The sequence below is a fragment of the Ambystoma mexicanum genome, chromosome 6p (genome assembly GCF_040938575.1).
Source record: "Ambystoma mexicanum isolate Mex_15411 chromosome 6p, UKY_AmexF1_1, whole genome shotgun sequence".
Classification (NCBI taxonomy): Eukaryota; Metazoa; Chordata; class Amphibia; order Caudata; family Ambystomatidae; genus Ambystoma; species Ambystoma mexicanum.
In genome coordinates, this window is record NC_090935.1 from 1179053362 (window position 1) to 1179072673 (window position 19312).

The window sequence follows — 19312 nt, forward strand, 5'->3', positions numbered from 1 at the left end:
TCCCACCCACCTCCATCTCCACTCACTCCCCTTTCTTCATAGCTTACGAGTAAAGTGCTGCTCTCCAGCCTGAGGGCAGCCTCTATTTAGCAAGTTCAAATCCTTTCAAGCCATTCCTTTCTTTTAGGTTGATAAATAGAGCTCCTAACTCCGGGAAAACAGCATTCTTAATTAAACATTTCGAAGTGTGAGGAATCTGACATGAAATGCGAAATAAAAGCACAAGTTATTCTTATGCATTCGTGATGAATCTGCTGCTCCCAGCAGGGTAAAGCCTGTCAGGCAGGCAAACTTCTAGTCTGGTGGTCCAGAAACAAGGGTGGGCGTGAGCTTACTGGCACCCTTGTTTGTTTCCAGACCACCACACTCATAATGAGGCCCAAAGTGTTCATGAATGTCCACCCATGGTGCCACTGCGCCTCCCCCATTAATCCACTCATCTAGGCAGGGGAGCTATTAGGTCAGAACAAGTAGTAACACACACTACATGATGGACGTTACAAACTCACTGCTCAAGCAGAACAGTCCAATAGCTTGACCCTGTTTAAATTGATATATATACCTTGTGGTTTGAAAACATTTTACTTTTAGGGTGAGTGTTGTGACAAATGAAATGAGCAGAGTCTTTGCATTGCTGTGCAAGGTGTGTTCAGATGGGTTTTTTTGATTGAATCACTATCACAGACATTTCAAACATAACATTTTGTGGTCATTCTTAAGTTCACAAAACCCACTTTGCTTTTATGCAAATCAACCAGACTGAGTTCCTCCTGGGGGTGCGCCCACATGATTTGGTTCCTTGTGGGGATTGGTTACTCTGTGCATAGGCTGGGTCTCTCCCCTGCACACCCGCCCACATCACCTTGACTACTCCCTGCCATCCCCACGAAGGTTAGGGGATCCCGAGGAACAATGTGCCCATTTCCAGTATTGCATCTCCCCACACCCTTCCAATCCTCACCCACCAGCAAAGAAATCCATGCATTCACTTAACAAATTCGTTTTGCTTTGCCAATGCTTGTTAGAGCGGTGTGCCTACTTGGCAGTACAGAAATGCGAGAGGAAAATGGCACGAGCCGTTTCATTTTGGGGGCGGGCTCCTTCTTTTTCTCTTCTGAGAAGAACTACCCAATCACGGATGCTGATGAAACATTCCTCTGTTGCTAGGTGTGGTTTTTTACGACTATATAAACATCCCATGCATGCCCGAAGCGTCACTTTTCTGCTTCCGAAGTTTCAGCGAAAGGCGCCCTTTTCCGTCAAGCAAGTAAGTCTAAAGTGTTTGCTCCGCAGGCACTGTTAGCGAGTTTGGAATTGCGTATGCGTGTAATAGTACTGGCAGATAGGGAAGGAGAGTGCCATAGACGGGTAAAACAAAATGAAAATGGGAGTGGGGGGCAAGGGTGTGGTCGTTCCACCGTTACAAAATTTCCAGGGCGTCAAGGGTGCTGCATCTTAGGACAATTCAACTTTGTGTGCTGTTTTTTTTTTCTTCATATAAAAAACTGCAATGAAATCTTACAAATAAACAATGATTCAAATGAAGAAAACCAGAAACGGACTTTTTCCCCGTTTGGATGTTCTTCATGGAAAAACTGCATAACGGCTCTTAAGCAATGAGTCACCGGAAATGAATGTCTCATTTCTTTAGAAGGGATGGAAACACTTTTTTCGTATGTTTAGGGTGCAGAGTTTGTAAGCGCAAGAGATCTGCAGCATGTTTTAATTTCTGATTCTGTACAATCTGCTCGGTTAGTTGCGGTTCCATTTGCCACGCGTCGCGCTCTGTACTCCATTACCCTTGAGTGCTTTTGTAATAATCTTTCAGAGTCCGTACATGGAGGCATTCTGGACGGCTTCAGGCTTCAACATGTGGGTGGTACTTTGATATTCTTTTGTTCGGGTTCCCAGGGTGACAGAAACTGGTATTTCTGCCTCTCCGGTTTACTCTGTGGGCCGGGTAAAGTGTTTACTTTCCTGGAAGGGACAATTCACAGTAAACACAGACGTGCCAACGATCGGTGGCAAGCCAAACACCCACTGGTTTTAATGCTTGTCATGACACGCTTTCAGGAACTCAGTGGTTGCCTGTATGTACGTACTTGTGTATCCATGTATGTAGGTAGATTGATGTGCATATGTGTTTGCTTATGTGGTGCGTAAAGCTTTGTCTGTGTGCGAGCCTTTCATCTCTCCAGGTAAAAAAGGTTGAGTCTGCCAGTGAGTTCGGCATCTTTGCCGTGGGTGTGGCACCTTTGCTAACGAAGGCGTGGTCCGTATTGTATATACATCCTTGAGGTTTATTGTAACTCGGATGAAGGGTGCTCGGGTACTCCAAACCCGGACTCTACCACTCTGGTGTTCAGCCCATCGCCGTTGGAGGGAAGCTTTTGGGAACAGATGGCACAAATGGCTCCACACAGGGCACCGGGCCCTACAGCGGTGGATTTGGGGCATCCGAAAGGAGTCCCTGGGGGGAGTAACCACACCCTAGTTCGCCACGGGAGTAACCACACTCTAGCTCCCTTTATGACCACCTGTGGTTTCAAACAGCACATACTTGTGTATGCTGGGTGGTTCCATTGAGGTGAGATTTAGTGTAGTGGCAAATACTTTTTGTTTTGTTTTTTTGGGAGAGGATGGGCGGGTTACTGTTGGGGGTCTGATATGGCTTTCGGAGGGTGGAGGGGGTTTGAGGCACATGGCTTAAGTGTTTGAGGGTTTCTCTAATTCTGAACAAAAGCGAGGGTGTGGGATGAACAGGTGCATTTGGTTTTTATCGACCATGCCCAGTGAGTTGATATGCGGGGGTGTACTTGTTGCATGCAGTGGAAGGGGCTATTACTAGTTTTTTTTTGTGTAGCTGTGTTGCAGCTTTGGGAGTCAGTGGCTGTGTGCTGTTCGTCTGGGTTTTATGTGTTGTACAAGTCCAGACATTTGGGATTTTCTTAGCTGAGTCGTAATAAATGGTTGTGCACCAACCCAAACACGTGCTGGGAGATATTATTGTGCACTCAGCATGACGAAAATGATTTACAGTGGCAATGTTGCCATATGTTGTGGACGCAGGCATTACAAAATGGGTGTACAATCCTGCTGGACGGTTGGTTACCTGGGGCGTGCTGGATAATTTTGCCCTTGAGAACCAATAGTAAAGCAGCTGGATGTACATTGTGCTTTTTAAGTGTACATTTTTATCTTTAAAACATTTTCTTCTTGATGGAGACTCTTCTTACCCCCACAGTCCTCCGTTGCATTGCGTAGGGCCCTCTTGCTAATTTATGGGTGTGATGTTAATTCCCTCCACTGAAAATATTTACCAGTCCCCACCAAACTAGTATGGTTTTGGTTTTCCTGCTCCCCTTGGCATCAAAAGCTGCTTCCATTACTGGATCAAAGACTTGTTGGACAGTTCCTATCTAAGGGTAGCTTAATGAGAGTCATATTTGTTCTGTTTGTGTTGTGCAAGAGTGCGTTATAGCGTTTTCTTTTTCTGCGTGTGGCGGCTTGCATTGTTAGACAGTATTGGAGCTGCTGCCTCTGCTGTACCTGTTTAGTTTGTGGTGGAAGCTTCTGTGTGAGTGGGGCAATTGTGCTTACCCATATGTTGTGAAAGATACTTGCCCTGCTGCTACCTAAGCTGTAGCAATTAACTGTGAGAGAAAGTCACTTTCATTGCTGCAATCCATATCTTGCCAATATTGAGGGGAACTGTACTCTCCTCTGCCTCTGCTCTATTATTTGAATGCTGTTTGAACTGCTGCTGGCAAGCCAGCTGCTTGACAAGTGCTAGAGGTACAAATCCCATGATGTTGTGTACTGCCTGCCACTACCCGGACTGTACGTGTGTGTGTGTGTGTGTATGGGGCTTGCATTGCTACTTTTGATGCTGTACGTCTACTGTGGGTGTTGTATGCTTGCAGTGCTGCTCTGTCTGTGCTGTACCTGTTGTGTCAAGGGGATGCTGTAATTTTCTGTGTGGGGGCATTATCCCCACATCCCTTTTTCTCGTCCCAGTCCTTAGGTCACAAGGCCATCTGACTTCCCACTGAAATTGACAACGATCCATTCCATATTTTAATCTTAGCCCCTTTTCTACTTCAAGGAGCCCGGTTACCCTCACCACATCTGGAAAGCTTGCTGGCTGGTCTTTAGAGTGCCTCACTGACCTTGGTAGGGAGGCAAAAAGCAGACGTTCTCCTACCCCCTAACGGTGTGAAGGGGTAGTTGAGGTCGTAGTAACCAGCCCAATAATTATGGCTCCTTGACATCTAAGCTGTGCTAGGAGAGCCCCAGAGCAAGGCCTGTTTCTCCCCATGGAGTCTGTCAAGAAGTACTGCCAGGGCTCTGAAACTGCCATCCCACTGCAAGAGGAGGAGCCAATGAGGAGGGCATTTTGCAGAGATTTCTCCCCTCCCAACTCTAGGACACGGGTAATATAGGCTGCAGACTGGAAGAGAAGGTTGCCTGCATATTTGTGCCACAACAAACTACGGTGACCCGACAGTGCTGGCGGCTCCTATGTCTCCAGGGAGTGTGAAACTCCCTTCACCATGCATTCATCTGTCCATGCCCCCACTATTTGCTTGTAGGGACAAAAATGGAAGTGTCTCCATCACAGGCATCTAGGGCACAAATGGTGCCACCCATAGCCTGAATTCTCAGGCTAACAGGAACTATTTAAGTAAGGAGCTTATATCTATCGCTGTTTCTCCCAGAAAGTCTGCAACAAACTGAACCATGGTTAAAGCAAAGGGGAATTCTAGGAATTTGGAGCCATCCTCCTCCTCCTTGGACTCCTCAGATTCCCCTCATGGGAAGAAAAGACGGAGGGATGTGAAGAGTAGTCAAGATTAAAGTCTTGATCAGGGAGATCCTGAACAGTCAGCCAGGAGACATTCCAAGAGGCTGAGGAAGGACCCCCCCCCCTCCTCACCTTTTTCCGAAGCTAATGAACCCTCCAATCTCATGGGAAAGCTACTGGAACGAAAGGCTGTGTCAAAGTTCTTCTCATGCAGAAGCCATCATGAAATGTCCTCATACGGTTCATCAATCCGGGGAAGAACTAAAGGGCCTGCCTATTATCCTGGCAATCTGAAGGAAACTGTTTAAAGAATGGGGGTCAATGGGAATCCTGAAAGATTTCCATTCCTCACTGCATGAACCGGTTATGCCGTTGGAACCGGAGAAGCTCCCGGATGCGATATGGGTGGGCTCCTTCTCACACAGCCCTCCTATTTCCGCAGAAGAGGCTGTAGTGAGAGATCCAATGGATCGTAATGAGGATGCATCCCCAAAAAAGGGTGCTCTCCTACCTGACAATGAGGTCCTTGATTTATGCCTCCTATACAGCAAAATGCCTCCTTGAAAACATCAGACATCTTTGAGACAATGGAGGCTGGGGAAGACTTCTCTAGTCTAATAGAAGCAATGCACATCCAATCAGACTCCTTATCTTCCCTGGCTTTCAAAGGTGTCGAAGCCGCCACCATTGTTAGACTGGATTTCTACACTCTGGCCTGGCACATAGATGTGTAGAAGGCTACCCTAGTTATAGTGAACAGGGAATAATTTCTGGGCGTTTGGCCAAACCAATCAGGGTATCACGGGGAGTGGCCATCAGGAGTGAGTGTGATAAGAGGTCCACACATTAGGGATTACACTTAGACAATCAGTTATCAAAATACTATATTTATTTATGGCCAAAGAACACACTATGAAAATGACTACGAACAGGTAATATTATCACTCAGCGCTACCCTCTCAGCCTCCATCGACCGAAGTGTGCCTCTGAAACAACGCACCTGCAAACCAAAACCATCAGCACCCTGGTGAATGCAATAACTCAACCTCAGCAAAAGAGCCATCAGGAAACAAAGTCAAACGCAGAGCTGTATGGGGCAAACAGTTCACAAAGTTTTCAAGCGTTTTAGAACGTGGGAGAAAAAAGGAGGAAAATGTATACTGGGAAGTAAGACACCAAACAGTTACAACACTTCTAAAATTTAGCAAACTTTAAACGGTGGAGATGGGGGTGCAGGTAAGTATAGCTGTAACTTAATCCCTGAACTTTGGTTTCTCCTTAGTCTTGGAAAGTCATTGGTGGGTCGCCTGAGGTCATTTTCCCGCCATTGGTTCCGGTCGATAGCCCACGGGCTGTGGGTGCAAGAAAGAGTTCTGACCGGGTACAGGAGCTTCGTGCAACCTCTTATCAATAAACAATGTAGCAGACACGAGTGCAGGACTTTCAGAACAGTTGACCAGATGCGATAATACCAGTTTTGGGGACGGTCACTGATGCACGGCGACCGCAAAGGACACAGACGTTGGCTTTGAAGTTTGTCCTCTATCTCAGGCCCTGTTAGTGCACTGATGCCAACATTTTGCAGTAAGGACTCTTGAAGGACAAGCTGAATACCCCTCGACTTTAGGGTTGAAACTCAGAATGACGTTGCTTCTACTGTGGTAGCCCAACCTGGAGCTAGTCAACCCACTGGATGGCCCAGGAGCCCTTCCAAAGACTGCAACTTGCTGGGTTACCAGAAGACTATGAGAATGGTGGTTCCCACAAGTACTGGGATGAACCGCCACCAAAGGTCTTCTAAGATCACTAGTCGGGGCTCCATTGGTACTGTAGCAAAAGGTGGTTGCCAGGCCTTTTTAGGATCGGTCTACAGGTCTTAAGATGTCTTCACGATATGCAGGATTCTTGGCTCATCGCTGGATCTCTCTAGAATGGGTGCAGGAATCCTTCTTAACCGAAAGTCCATTTGGGCACAGAAACTCAACCCAGCCAAAGATCTGCCCCACACACACACCTCAGCAGTAGTCCAGTCAGAAACCGCATTTGGTGAAACTCATGCATATACTCCAGACACACTGAAACCAGTTTGTGTATTGGGCCCATCCATTCCCAATTCACATCCTGGCTAACTCGCATGTCAGGCACTAGCACCTCCAAAAGCAAGGCTTTCCTGGGCAAGTGCACAACCAAAAAAGGAACTTCAGACTCAGCGGAAAGGTGAAGAAGCAACATTTTCGTGACACGGCCATGTCAGGACACTAGCAGTTTGTAGCCAAAAGAAGTAAATGTGGTAAGGCTAACAAAGTATTCCAAAAATAGTAAACATTCAACTTCTGCCACCAGCTTGTCTTTGGGCACATTTAAAATCCCTTGAGTGTTGTCTAGAGTAATACAAAAGTACCCCATTGCAGTACATTGTAAGATGCTGTGTGCAATTACAAAGTTACCCAAATAGATAACAAAATCAAAAGACTTGGGGAGACTGTTTGCCAGTACCAACAGTCTGAAGTACTAGTCGGTTTCCCTATAACATTGAACAAAAGGCAGAGAAAATGAATCTTAAGGTTTCAGTTTACTGCAAAAGGTCTGGGAGTCCATATATTATGGAGGGAAAGTAGCTAAAAGAGAACTTTCCTAACAACCATCACGATGGGGTCCTCCATCATGGTGAGCTGTTAAGTGCATGTCCGTGACTGGAAGACCACTCCTGCTCAGATCTGTGGCCATACATCTTCATTTCCTGGCATCCAAACTTTTTGGTGTTGACCTGGACAATAGGATTGATGAGGTCCACAAGCAGGACAAGCATGTGGATTCTGTGAGATGCAAGACCTACTCCCATCTCCAGAAGTCCTAGCCTGACAATACTGTTGGGCCTCGTTACTTGGCCTCTGATGGTCAAGGCTGTCCAATTTCTAAGACTAGATGTAGGCTAAATAAAGCCTCAGCAGTCTTCCTGAATGAAGCTGCCCTCTCCAAGCGGTACAAGATTGACTGTTTAATCACCAATTGATAACCAATGTCTAGATCCTCTGGGTGGGATCTTCAGAAATCCCTCTTGATTCTGGTTCTCTAGTCACACCTGTTCCTCTGGATGTGGTTAAAAACATACCATTACTGGAAGCAACCATACAGATAAGGGGTGTAACCGCCACTTTTACTCACTAAAAAAAGGCCGATCATCTCAGAAAAACATAGGAAACAGACACATCGAATTATGTCCCTCTGCTTTCACTCGCACAGCTCTATGATATGTTTGGACCAGTTGGCGCAATATAAGAATCTAATATATAGATAGATGGAAGAGGCCTAACCTTCTTTCTCTCCCATTTTCAATTCTTCTTCCGCTCATCTGACTACTGGCCTCGCTCTTTCTAGCTCGCTCCTCTACCCTTAATCTATCTGCTAACCCAATAGTCCGGGGAGTTATCCCCTTCCAAATCTACATTTTCAACCTCTGTAGCCCTGAACATGGAAGGAAATATCTTTCCATTGTCCTCAAAATCCCAGTTCTTAGACATCGTAACTGATGGAGACATTACCTGTGTCCATCTTGCAAACACTGTTGGGCAAAATGGTGGTGCACACTTGTGTACCGCTCTGCAGGTGATAAAGATTATCACTCATATGGGGGTGGTGCAGAAGAAATTCCTGCACCCTCTTTTTATTTTTGCCTCCTGCCCCCCTCCCCCCCCACAATTTCAACACTATGGCCCTTCCTGCTTCTTTCATACATCCTCCATAATTCCAAGATGTTTTACCTGCTTCTCTAACTTCAGGCCCTTGTGCTTTGTAGTTAAAAAGGTATGCTGGTTCTCCAATATCCCTGTATCATAGGATCCCTCAATAGACCAAGAATGTATAATTTTCCCCTTACTCTCCCATGAACATTCTCTATGAAATTTTAAAATGTTTGCCTTATAGCTGGGCAACACATGGCACAAATTATTCAACAGAGTCTCCATACTCCAAACCAAGTTGTCAAAAAATAGTTTTCCAAATATCTGATGCCGAACCTGCGGCATGTAAAATGTTTCACCCAAGAGCTCCCTTTTGACCCTTACCCAATTCCTTAGTCATACTTCACTCATTCACCATCAATACCACAATTACTTCACTTCACTCTTGCTGGCCAATATTTTGGAGATTTCTCCACCACTCGGCATAGGAGGGGTGCAATGCTTTCCACTGCAGCACCGCTGCTCTTGCTCTCCATCACCAGTATGGGTTTCTCTACTACAAAACCGCCTTTCCTGACTAAAGAAAGTTTCCCTTCGCCACTTCGACTAACCAATAAAATTGAGGGGATTCCCCCCAGCCCCCACACAGCAAATACAAAAGAATGTGAAGGCCTACTTCAGAAGTATCTTCAGTTGGATTTACCCTAAAATACCACCCCACCTTCAGGTGAGGGCTCCAGCCAACGAGACAAACTAAAGGGTATCAGGACAACCTTAACACTGGGCGTGAGGGGTATGGTAACCATCACACCTCTAAAATTACAACTAGGTAAACAATATATACAGCACACTTGCAGCACAGAGCAATTCAACACATCCACTTTTCCAATCCTCCCAACCTCAACTAATTTCACCCCCACACTGCAAGTCTACCCTTACCAAAAACCCCTTAATCAAAGAAACCACCCCTATTTTGTTTTTTTCCCCTTGCTTTATGCTCCCAACGGCTACTCGCATGAACCTTAGGTACTCTAATGTGGTGCTTTGTCAAGTCGTCCTAAACACCTAGGCCACGGCACTAGATCTCTGTGCACCATAAAGGCTTTTAACCAATATGACGTCTGCAGACCTCTTTCACCATGCACGGAAGACTTGTCCCTGTTGTGAGGTGCCGCAGCTGAGAGGTGTGGACAGAAGACCCCCCCAACATCTCGGAATGCCTCGTCTCCTACCCTTGCTCCCCAAATGTGTAGATGGGCCTTTAATCACCTTAACCCAAACGGGCTCACCCAAAGCAAGATTATTGGACAAAGCTCCGGGGAGCAGTTAGATGGTGTTACAGGACAAGCCTAAGTCTCAAAAATGCAACATCAGTTGACATCTATACTTTTATGTAACACAACACTCCCAGATACTCTATTAAAACCCAACATTTCCTAATTCTTCCATTTTCATTGGCCAGTCTTATATTGATAGTCCTCTTCAGATCATATTCAGAACACACCTATTCTTAAGACTCGTCTGTAGTAGACCATGAAGTTAGTAAATGGTTAAACATTGGTATTGAATGCATAATTCATTACTAGCAATAATTGGCCTAAGCCCTTTACATTTTGGTTGCACATGGTCCGCTCACATATTTTAGCAAATAGAAGGCCTAAATAAACATGATCTTCTTTAAACTAGTGATTTCGATCTCAACTACCCCAGACTCCTGGTGCTTCTGAAGGCCTACTAATGTATGCGACCACAACTCCAGAACATGCAGCCTCTGATGACCTGTAGAAACATTTAACCACTGGATTCCCTGGCCTCGGGCCTCATTTTTATTACCAACCCAGACAAATTACCAACCCCCTCTAGCAACTTCAATACAATGAGCGAGATACAATCTATTCCTTTGCGGACTGTTAAATCATAAACCTTGTCCTGTTTGTAAACTGACCACCTTACTAGATGACTTCAACAAATGTCCTGCTATTTAAAATTCATGCGCAGCAGCTAACCACATAGATAAAAATTACTGATTTACTAATGCTGTGCCGTCTGAACACCTGAGTGTCCGTTTTTGCAAGAGTCCCAACTACCATGTTTTTTGCACAGCACCCCGTCGTTTAGATTGTGTTCATGTTTCATTCGCAGTTTAAATATTGTATCTTTCTATGTGTGTGAAGATCTAATATGTATACATTCTAAACAACGAACACTAAAAGTAAAATATCCCATCCACAATTAACTGCACTTGTTACATATGGATTTGCAACATTACGCTCAGTTCTGTCATCCCCCCCCATCATCAAAACGGTGCGCGCAATAAGAATCCCTTATAATAATGGGGACCCTTCTTGACCACCCCAGAACATCCTTGGAGACGTTACCAATGGACCAGCATAGTGCATTCTATTTTAGCATCTAGAGTGCCTGCAGGCTGCACAGTTCTGCTTCTTTTCAAAACGTGCATGTTAAAGAGTAGATTTAGAATCGGCTAAAAATAATTTTCACCTCAAATGTTTTCAGTTCTGTTTTGTCTGGGCATTGCTGTGTCTAGATGCTTTGATTGCTACACATGCAGGCAGTGTTTTCTCCAAGGTTCTAAGCTCGGAGTTCTGTTGAAGGGGACCTATAGAATTCTACTGTGAAGTGATTGCTTGAGACTATTTGTACAGCTTTGGGGCCTAGCAATGTGATGGCTGTTATTCGTATCAAATAATGATGTATAGACCTTTGCTTGCCCTGCTGAGAAGAACATAGCTGATATTTTCATGATTTGGAAGGTGCAGCAATAGTGGAGAGGCAGAGAATGGACAACAGCTATAGCAGACTGTGGCAATATCTCGCCACTGGAGTGCATGCAATCTTACTAGGGAAAATGGAGGAGAGCTGTGACCTCTGCGTTTGTGGTAATTGGGGCTGTGAGCAGCGTTTGGAGGGCATATATTGTGAGTTTTGGAGCGAATTGGAGGCAAAGGTGATTTTTTTTTTTTTAAAGTAGAAGAAAAAGCTGGAACAGACCATCAATAGGTACAGGAGGCTGAAGATGTTACTTTTGTAGATGCTTTAGACGACACGTTGGCAGTAAATATGGGTAGTCTGTGTGGTAATGCCCCATCAATGTTTATGGTGGAAATGTGTACAAAAATTTGAAACGCATTATCCCAGGATTCGCCCACAGAGAAACATTTGAGACTACATTTGCAGCAGAAACTAAGGGAGGATTTTGCATTATATATGTAGGTTCAGGACTCCCACAAATCTGTTAATGTTGAGGAGAAAGGAATGTCTATGTTGCTAAAGGGCAGTTCATCGGTGATGAGAATGACCTTAACTACAGAATAACTGCCAGGCGGTCTCCATCATAACAGCTGTGGCAAATAAAAGTACTGATTTGCTATACACCAATCGTTGATTGGCTGACGCTGTTCTAGTATGATCATCTGCATTTGATAGGCTGGGATCTCTATTTAATGAGGATGTAAAGGGCCCAGAACTAAGTTATCGTAACAGAAGCAGAATGGCAGGAGTTCCTGAGCACACCATCCACATGACTTTATGTAAACCCATCGACCCCCACTGAAAGTTCTGCTGGGCAATAAGCAAGCTCTCACTACCTTGATTTTTTTCTTCTCGTCAACACAATGCATTCATCTCAATCTCTTAACTAAACTCATTTATACTGATCTCACTGCAAGTGATAATTACAAGAATGGTGCATTGAATGCTCTTTGAAGCAGGAAAACACACAGTATGAAGCACCACACTAATTGTATGGTTTCACAAATGTATTTTGGGCAGGTTTGATGGCATTTGATTATAAGCCTGGCCATTCTCAAACATGACATGCCAAGTGAACATGCATTGAATGTATCTTTGGCATATCTGACAAATGTGCATGTGATTGCATGTCTTTTGCATGTAAAGTATGGCAGAGCCCTCAACCATAGACCGTTGATGGATTGATCCATGTGAGCCCCTGTTCCACCTTTAGCGCCCCGCCCCATAGAGTATGGTTGTCCTCTGAAAATTCAAGACATAGCAATCAGCACTCAAAGACTCTTCATTCTTTGTCTATAGACTAGACTAATCAACTCTGCTAATAATTGAGCAGTTGTTTGAAATGAATACTATTTGCGTTCAATGTAATGCTCTTTGTTACGGTCTGTTTTTAGGGCTGTTGCATGGCACAATACAAATATCAAGTAACATAACTAAGAGTCAAGAAGGTCCTGAACAATATGATTGGTTATTGACCTCTGATTAATGGTGGAAGAGTTAGTTTCCTTTCTTAAGATGCAAAAGCCCATCCACGATTGATTATTTTCGATCTTCAGGTAGGCTTGTATGCTTCAGGGACAGAATAGAAACCTGTTTTTACACTGAACATTGTCAAGTGTTAATAAGACTCCTGAGTTCACCAAATGAAGAGGTCTGTGTCTCTCGAGCACAATGGCCAGATCAATATCTTGAGCAAGTTGTAGTTTGTGAGGTTTCTTAAATATCTTTTTGTTTGGAATGTGGAAGGTGCAGAAATTGGAATGGGGTAGGATAGGTTATATGTATGAGGGAAGATCGTGGCTCCATTAGCAATGAGAAGGGCATCCGGATATGTAATTGCCCTCTACCTGCACTTGCCCTTCTGTGCGCCTCCCCCGCACTTGCCTGGCTGGGCCTTCACCCTTGTAGCCCTTCCAGCCCCTTACCTCGCACTAAGCCCGTGGACCTTCCTTCCCCTGACTCTGCCCATCTGGCCCCTGTCACTCGTTTATCTCATGGACCCTTCCTCCCTGACCAGCACTTTGCCCCCCCCCCTTGCAATTCTAATTACTGCACTTGCACGATCCAAATGTCAGAAGTAGGACTGTTCTTGATTATGAATATGACCTCTCTGTCTCCCCACCCTCTTGACTTGTTGCGCCTCGAAACACATTGTGTATAGGTGCATTATTAATACGAAAGAAATAATTGGAGAAGGATCGGAGTATCCCAGAACATTAGGAGCGCAAAGCTTTGCCATGTGTAGGTAACATAGAAAACAAGAGAACCCAACAGCATCTTTGCACCATTGACCTCAAATGAGCTACTAAATCATTCTGCTTAAGGTTTACGAAGAAAGCAACCGTGATTAAGCGTCTAGTCTGGAAAAGTAGCATGTGTTTCAATGAGCTATAAAGTAGCTCAGATGTATTAACCATTTGAGTCCTAGTGAACTCACTCCAGGAGAGTCACTAGGTACTGAGGATTTATTCCACTGAATTGTATGAGATGAAATCTAAAGCTACAGAGGTAGGATTTTATTTTAACAAACAGGTCAATTCCGACTTTACATGGCATAGTTGCTGCTGTGCTATCACTATTATTGAGGTCTGCTGGGTTTTCAGGCAATTCCATGGAAAGCAACGTGTCTGGATTGTTTCTCTTCCATGTGGCATACCTCAGTTGGCGAGATGGTACTGCCAATGCTAGATTTCATATTTAATGCCCGACTAAAAGGTTAAAAAGAAAGCACCAAGGATTCTGCTTTACCGGTGTTCTAGTAGTTCTGCACCTTTCATGTTCTGAGAATAGGAAGTTCTTACCAACCTTAGTCTAACAACTCCTGCTAATGGGTGTGGCTAATTGACTTTTCCGCTTGTATAACTTGGCTAACGGATGAAGATTAGACTGGATTTATTCTGGGACAACTATTTGCTGGGAACACATATTTATTTAGCGTTACAAACCCTCAAGTATCTGAACGCTGCTTTTACCCACGGTGTGTGGTGCTCATTTATCGAGCTAGCAAGCATCAAAGGCTGAGTTTGGCCCTGCCGGGATTCGAACCTCCGTCAGCAGGCTCGAGCGTTCTACTTGCTGTGCTATAGGACCGGCATAGCCATTGGTGAGCAAGAAGCTACCCAGCTTGCAGTGTGTTGGATGTAGATGAGGCTTTTCCCTTGGTGGACTGTATGTTTCTATGGAACAGCCAGTAACGCATGTATTCCCCCCTCCGTTCACCAGAGGCCTTCTTTAATCGCATTCTGGTTTCAAATGGCTGTGTTAATGGCGTGACTGGTGGGATGTGAGCGGCTCCCAAAAGTGGCCCCTGCACATATTTTACTGAAGGGTACAGAACCGAACATGGCTTTCCGTTATAAGAAAGCCTTCTGCTTGATTTACTTTTATCTTCTGAATGGAGAATGTGCATTTTAAATGATTGACATATTTTTAGGGAAATGCTATATGAGCAAAATGGGACCACTTTTTTGTTAGGGGCTTGTGGGTTGTGGCCTGGAATCAATGGACAAAAGGAGAATCCCAAAACAAGCTACCTATTGATGTCAACATATAAGTAGGAGATTCAGACTAGCATGAGGAGACTGTAAATCCAAATCTTGTGTGAAACCTATGTACCAAGATCTGAACAAAAGCCGGTATTACAAAAAGATACTACTTTTTTTTTCTGATAAATCATAAAAAAGGGGACGACATGGTCCATCTTTTAAAAAAAAAAAAACACAACAAATGTGACAACATGTAACAACAATGAATAAGACACAATATTCAAAAGCATACAAATAAATAATAACATATGTCAAGGCTCAATGAAGCCCAATTGTCGACTTAGAGTGATTTTAGTAAGCAGAGGTGACTTCCAATCCTATACAATATTAATTTATTTCTCAAGGGAGCCCCCATGCAGAATGTGCTGACAGAGATGACTCTGTTTCCAGCCTTAGATATGTGAACACTTCAAAAGATGAGTGTCAACAGTTGTAACCGGACACCTGATGGTCCGACTAAGGCGTTCGTCAGGACACAGAGGACACCTGGTGTTGGATGTCGTGTTTTCGGAACAGATGCTTTTTATATTTGACAATGTATCTAAATGAGAAACAATAATGAGAAAATATTACCAACCGGCTAAGTGTCTAATATTTCCAACTTTTTTCAGTAATTTTATATGTGCATCACAAGTATATCATTATCAAAAAAGTGTATACCACTTTTTTCAAAATTGGATACGTGTAGTTTATCCGTCATTCTTTTTATACCAATATGTTTCATTTTGACCTAATATGATTATTCGTTTGTAATCATAATGTTCCCACACTTGTGCATAATCAAATGCGGGAAGAACCAAATGAAAGTTTTTTTAGAAGTAAGGAAGTGACTGGGGAAAAGGCTCAATAAATGAAGGAAACAAATACTTATGTCTGACAGTATTTCAGCCAATTTAAGCAAAGTACCTTGTTAATTTAATTGAGATGGACCCAAATGAATTCAAGCGATGTTATCGAAACGTCTTTTATTCATGTTGGTGATTCAGTGAGCGCGGCCTAGCGTGTGCATTTGTGTCCATATAGTTCTACATTAGAAAGAACGAAGGGCTATTAAACATTCGTATTGGCAGTGTCTGGTTTTGTTCTTCAAGTGCACAGAGTACTGTGAGTTCATACCTCGGGATTTCGAGGGAACAAAAGACTAATGTACATTTATATTAACTGTAACTGTTTTTAGACTCTAAGTACGCAAAATGCTACGCATGCCTACCTTCAAGTTTTGATGAAAGCAGTTATCACTGCAAACTCTATTGTGTCACCAACGTGTGGAATCTTGTATGTAACGGGCCAGAATTATCCTCTTTTAAATTCTAGACTCTCGAGCGCTCTGTTATAATAGAGACAGAGGGCCTCATTACAACCTTGGCGGAGGACCATGGTGCTATTAGCACCATGGTCCATGCCGCTAAGGTTGCAATTCCGCCATGGTGGATGGCGGAATTACCGCCCCATTCCAAGGTGAGTGGGGCGGTAATTCCCCATTCACCAATGGCCCCTTCCCCATTTTTGCCCCATAGGGCATAATGGTAATGGGGAAAGGCGATAATTACGGCACCGTAAATTACGGTGCCGTAATTACCGCCAAGGTCCCTTTGCGGCATGGCTTTTAACACCTGCAAAAACAGCCATCCCGCAAAGGGAACCTTGTAATCAGGCGTTAAGGGTCAGCGCCGTTTACGGCGCCGAAAACCCCTTAACGCCTGAGTCGGAATGAGGCCCTCAGTAATGTGTTAGCCCAAAGGAATAATACGCTATACGAGTCCACCTTCAAGCGAATATAGGGGTTCTTGAAAGTTAATAAAGCACTTACTTGTATGGCAGGATAAAGCACTTACTTGTATGGCAGGAAGCCTACGGCATATTCGGATCCATATGCATGATACGATGATATAGCCAGTGTGAGACGGTATGACATCACGTGGCTGAACAACATCAGATGGTGTCTGGATGGACGAGTTTTGTTTGCGTGGCGGCCATTTGAAAATGTCTATTTTCACATCCCAACATATGTCTATTTATAGGTGTCTGGTGTGTGTCGATACCAAAACCAGCACCAGTATTATATTATACAAAATCCAAACATTATTGTTGGTTAGCGAGACGTGATACCATCATTACGTAGCTAGAAGACATCGAATGATGTCTAAACAGACAGATTCTATTTAGATGGCGGCCATATCAAAGTGTATATTTACGCATCCCAGTCTATATATATATGTTTCTAGTGTATACAGATGCCAGTGACGGCCAATCTATTGGTTGCCATGTATCGAATCATTCTTGTAGACATTGTCATGCCCGTCCATGCTGATTACATGGAAGGGTAGAGCACAACGATTGGAGAGAAAGGTTACTTACTAACATCACTCTAAGTCGACAATTGGGCTTCATTGAGCCTTGACATATGTTATTAATTATTCATATGCTTTTGAATATTGTGTCTTATTCATTGTTGCATGTTGTCACATGTGGCGTTTTTTTAAAAAAAAAAAGATGGACCATGTTGTCCCCTTTTTTATGATGTATCAGAAAAAAAAAATTAGTATATATTTGTAATACCGGCTTTTGTTCAGATCTTGGTACATAGGTTTCATACAAGATTTTGACATCAATAGGTAGCTTGTTTTGGGTGACATCATTTTATCCAAGTTTAAGCCACAGATGGCGAAATGTCAGGCGTCTGACTATGAAGAAGGAAGCATGAATAAGCACTTGAGTACTGCCTGGTGTCCCCCACATCCATTGCACCAAATGTGCCCTGCGTCTATCTAGTAATCGGACATATTACGCATACTATTATGTTACTGTGAATGCAAGTCAACAGTGACCACAAATGACACATACAAAAATCAATATCAATATTGGCTTCTACCTTGACTCCACCCTCCCCTTTTCTAACAGGTGAAGTCCATGGCCTCCGCCACAGTCTACACCTGTAAGCTCATCAGAACAGGCAAACCCTTTTGTCCTCCGAGTGATTGTATCATCTTGGCCAGAGCCCTTATGCTGTCTGGGCTAGATTAGTGTAATGCCTTATACATTGGTGCTAACAAATCCACTATCCATAGGACTCAAATCCTTCAAAACAATGCCTTGAGAGCGGATCTCGGCATGCCTAAAAGATCTCACATATCCTTAAGGCACCAAAATAATTGGCTTTCCATCCAAAATAAAATTTGTTTAAAAGTTGCATCTCTTACTCACAAAGCTTTGAACAATGCAGCCCCTATCTCACAGACAGACTCCAGAGGAGAATTTCCACTACACCGTCGAACAATCCATACCAATAGCCTCATACCGAGATTTAAGTTGTCTAAGGCCGGGGGCGGCAGCTTCCCAGTCAGAGCGGCACAACTCTGGAACTCCTTGCCAGATCTTATAAGCGAACATCAGCCCTACCGCAAATTCAGATCTAACTATGTAAACTGGCTGAAGTCCTTGGATACGTAGTTCCACACTAGTGTACACAAGACTCCCTGTTGCACCTTGTTTGTATATACACATGTTTATTGTCTATCATGTATGCTTTCTCATATGTATCTATTTATTTGACCTACTATTGCCATGTATATACACCTCTGCTTTTCATACTGTGTAACCCTGTAACTTAAGCCTCACACATTCTCTACTATTGCACCCTGATACCTTCGGGTCTGGCACGCATTATAAATGAATAAACTAACATATACAAAATAGCATTTGGAGACAACACACAGGTATCATGCACCAATGGGGGGTGAGGGGATTTAGAAATAGGAAATTCTGGGCAATCTGCATTGGCATAGCTTAATGTTGGCATTAGCAGTTATATATGGGTTTGAACAAATTTCCCATTCATCCATCATACACAAATGTGTGCTCAACCTAAACCCCAGACCACTGCGCAGATTTGCACCAATCCTGGCAAGTAGTGGAGATCTGGTCCTGAAATCATGCCTCCACAACTTTGGTGCATGCAAAGCAGTTTCTTTCAAAACTGCCCAAAAGTATCTGAGATAATAAAAGCTATGCCTAGTTTGACCCTGGGAAAATCTGCAGACACTTAAAGCTATTTGGACACTTTGGGTCTTTGATCAGGCCTATCTCCCTGGGGAATCCGGATGCAGGACTGCGGAACCAGTAATGAAACAATGAGGACCAATGCGGTTGGTGGCCAGTGACAATTCATGCTGGTCCTGGCAGCCATTATGACTCACTGAGTTTTTGCAGGGAATGGTCCCATCATGAGCTGCTAATTTTTTTTTTTAAATCGTGATCTTTATGCTAACCGTAGGAGGGCAAATGGGCCCCAGTGTATAATAATCTAGCAAATGTAAAATAAGAACGTTGTTGGCTACAGCAGTTTGGAGGCCACAGTAAGGGCATTGGGTCCACTGAGCCACCTGATGGCCTTTTTGTATTTTAAATTGCACACATATGTATGTAGGTGTCCTGTTTATGAATGTGTGCATGCAAGGATTTGTGTGAATGCGCAGATGGAAGTGTCACCACCCCTAATTCGGTGCCATGCT

The 19312-nt window shown here is 43.8% G+C and overlaps 1 protein-coding gene across 1 annotated transcript in view; it reads left to right on the forward strand.

The window, feature by feature from the left end:
• The first annotated feature begins 1131 nt into the window (after positions 1-1131).
• LOC138510290 (annexin A1-like) overlaps positions 1132-19312 on the forward strand; it is a 307467-nt gene continuing 289286 nt past the window's right edge. The window contains exon 1 of the mRNA XM_069625822.1: positions 1132-1267. The gene's annotated coding sequence lies outside the window, so the exon portion shown is untranslated. The remainder of the gene's footprint in view (positions 1268-19312) is intronic.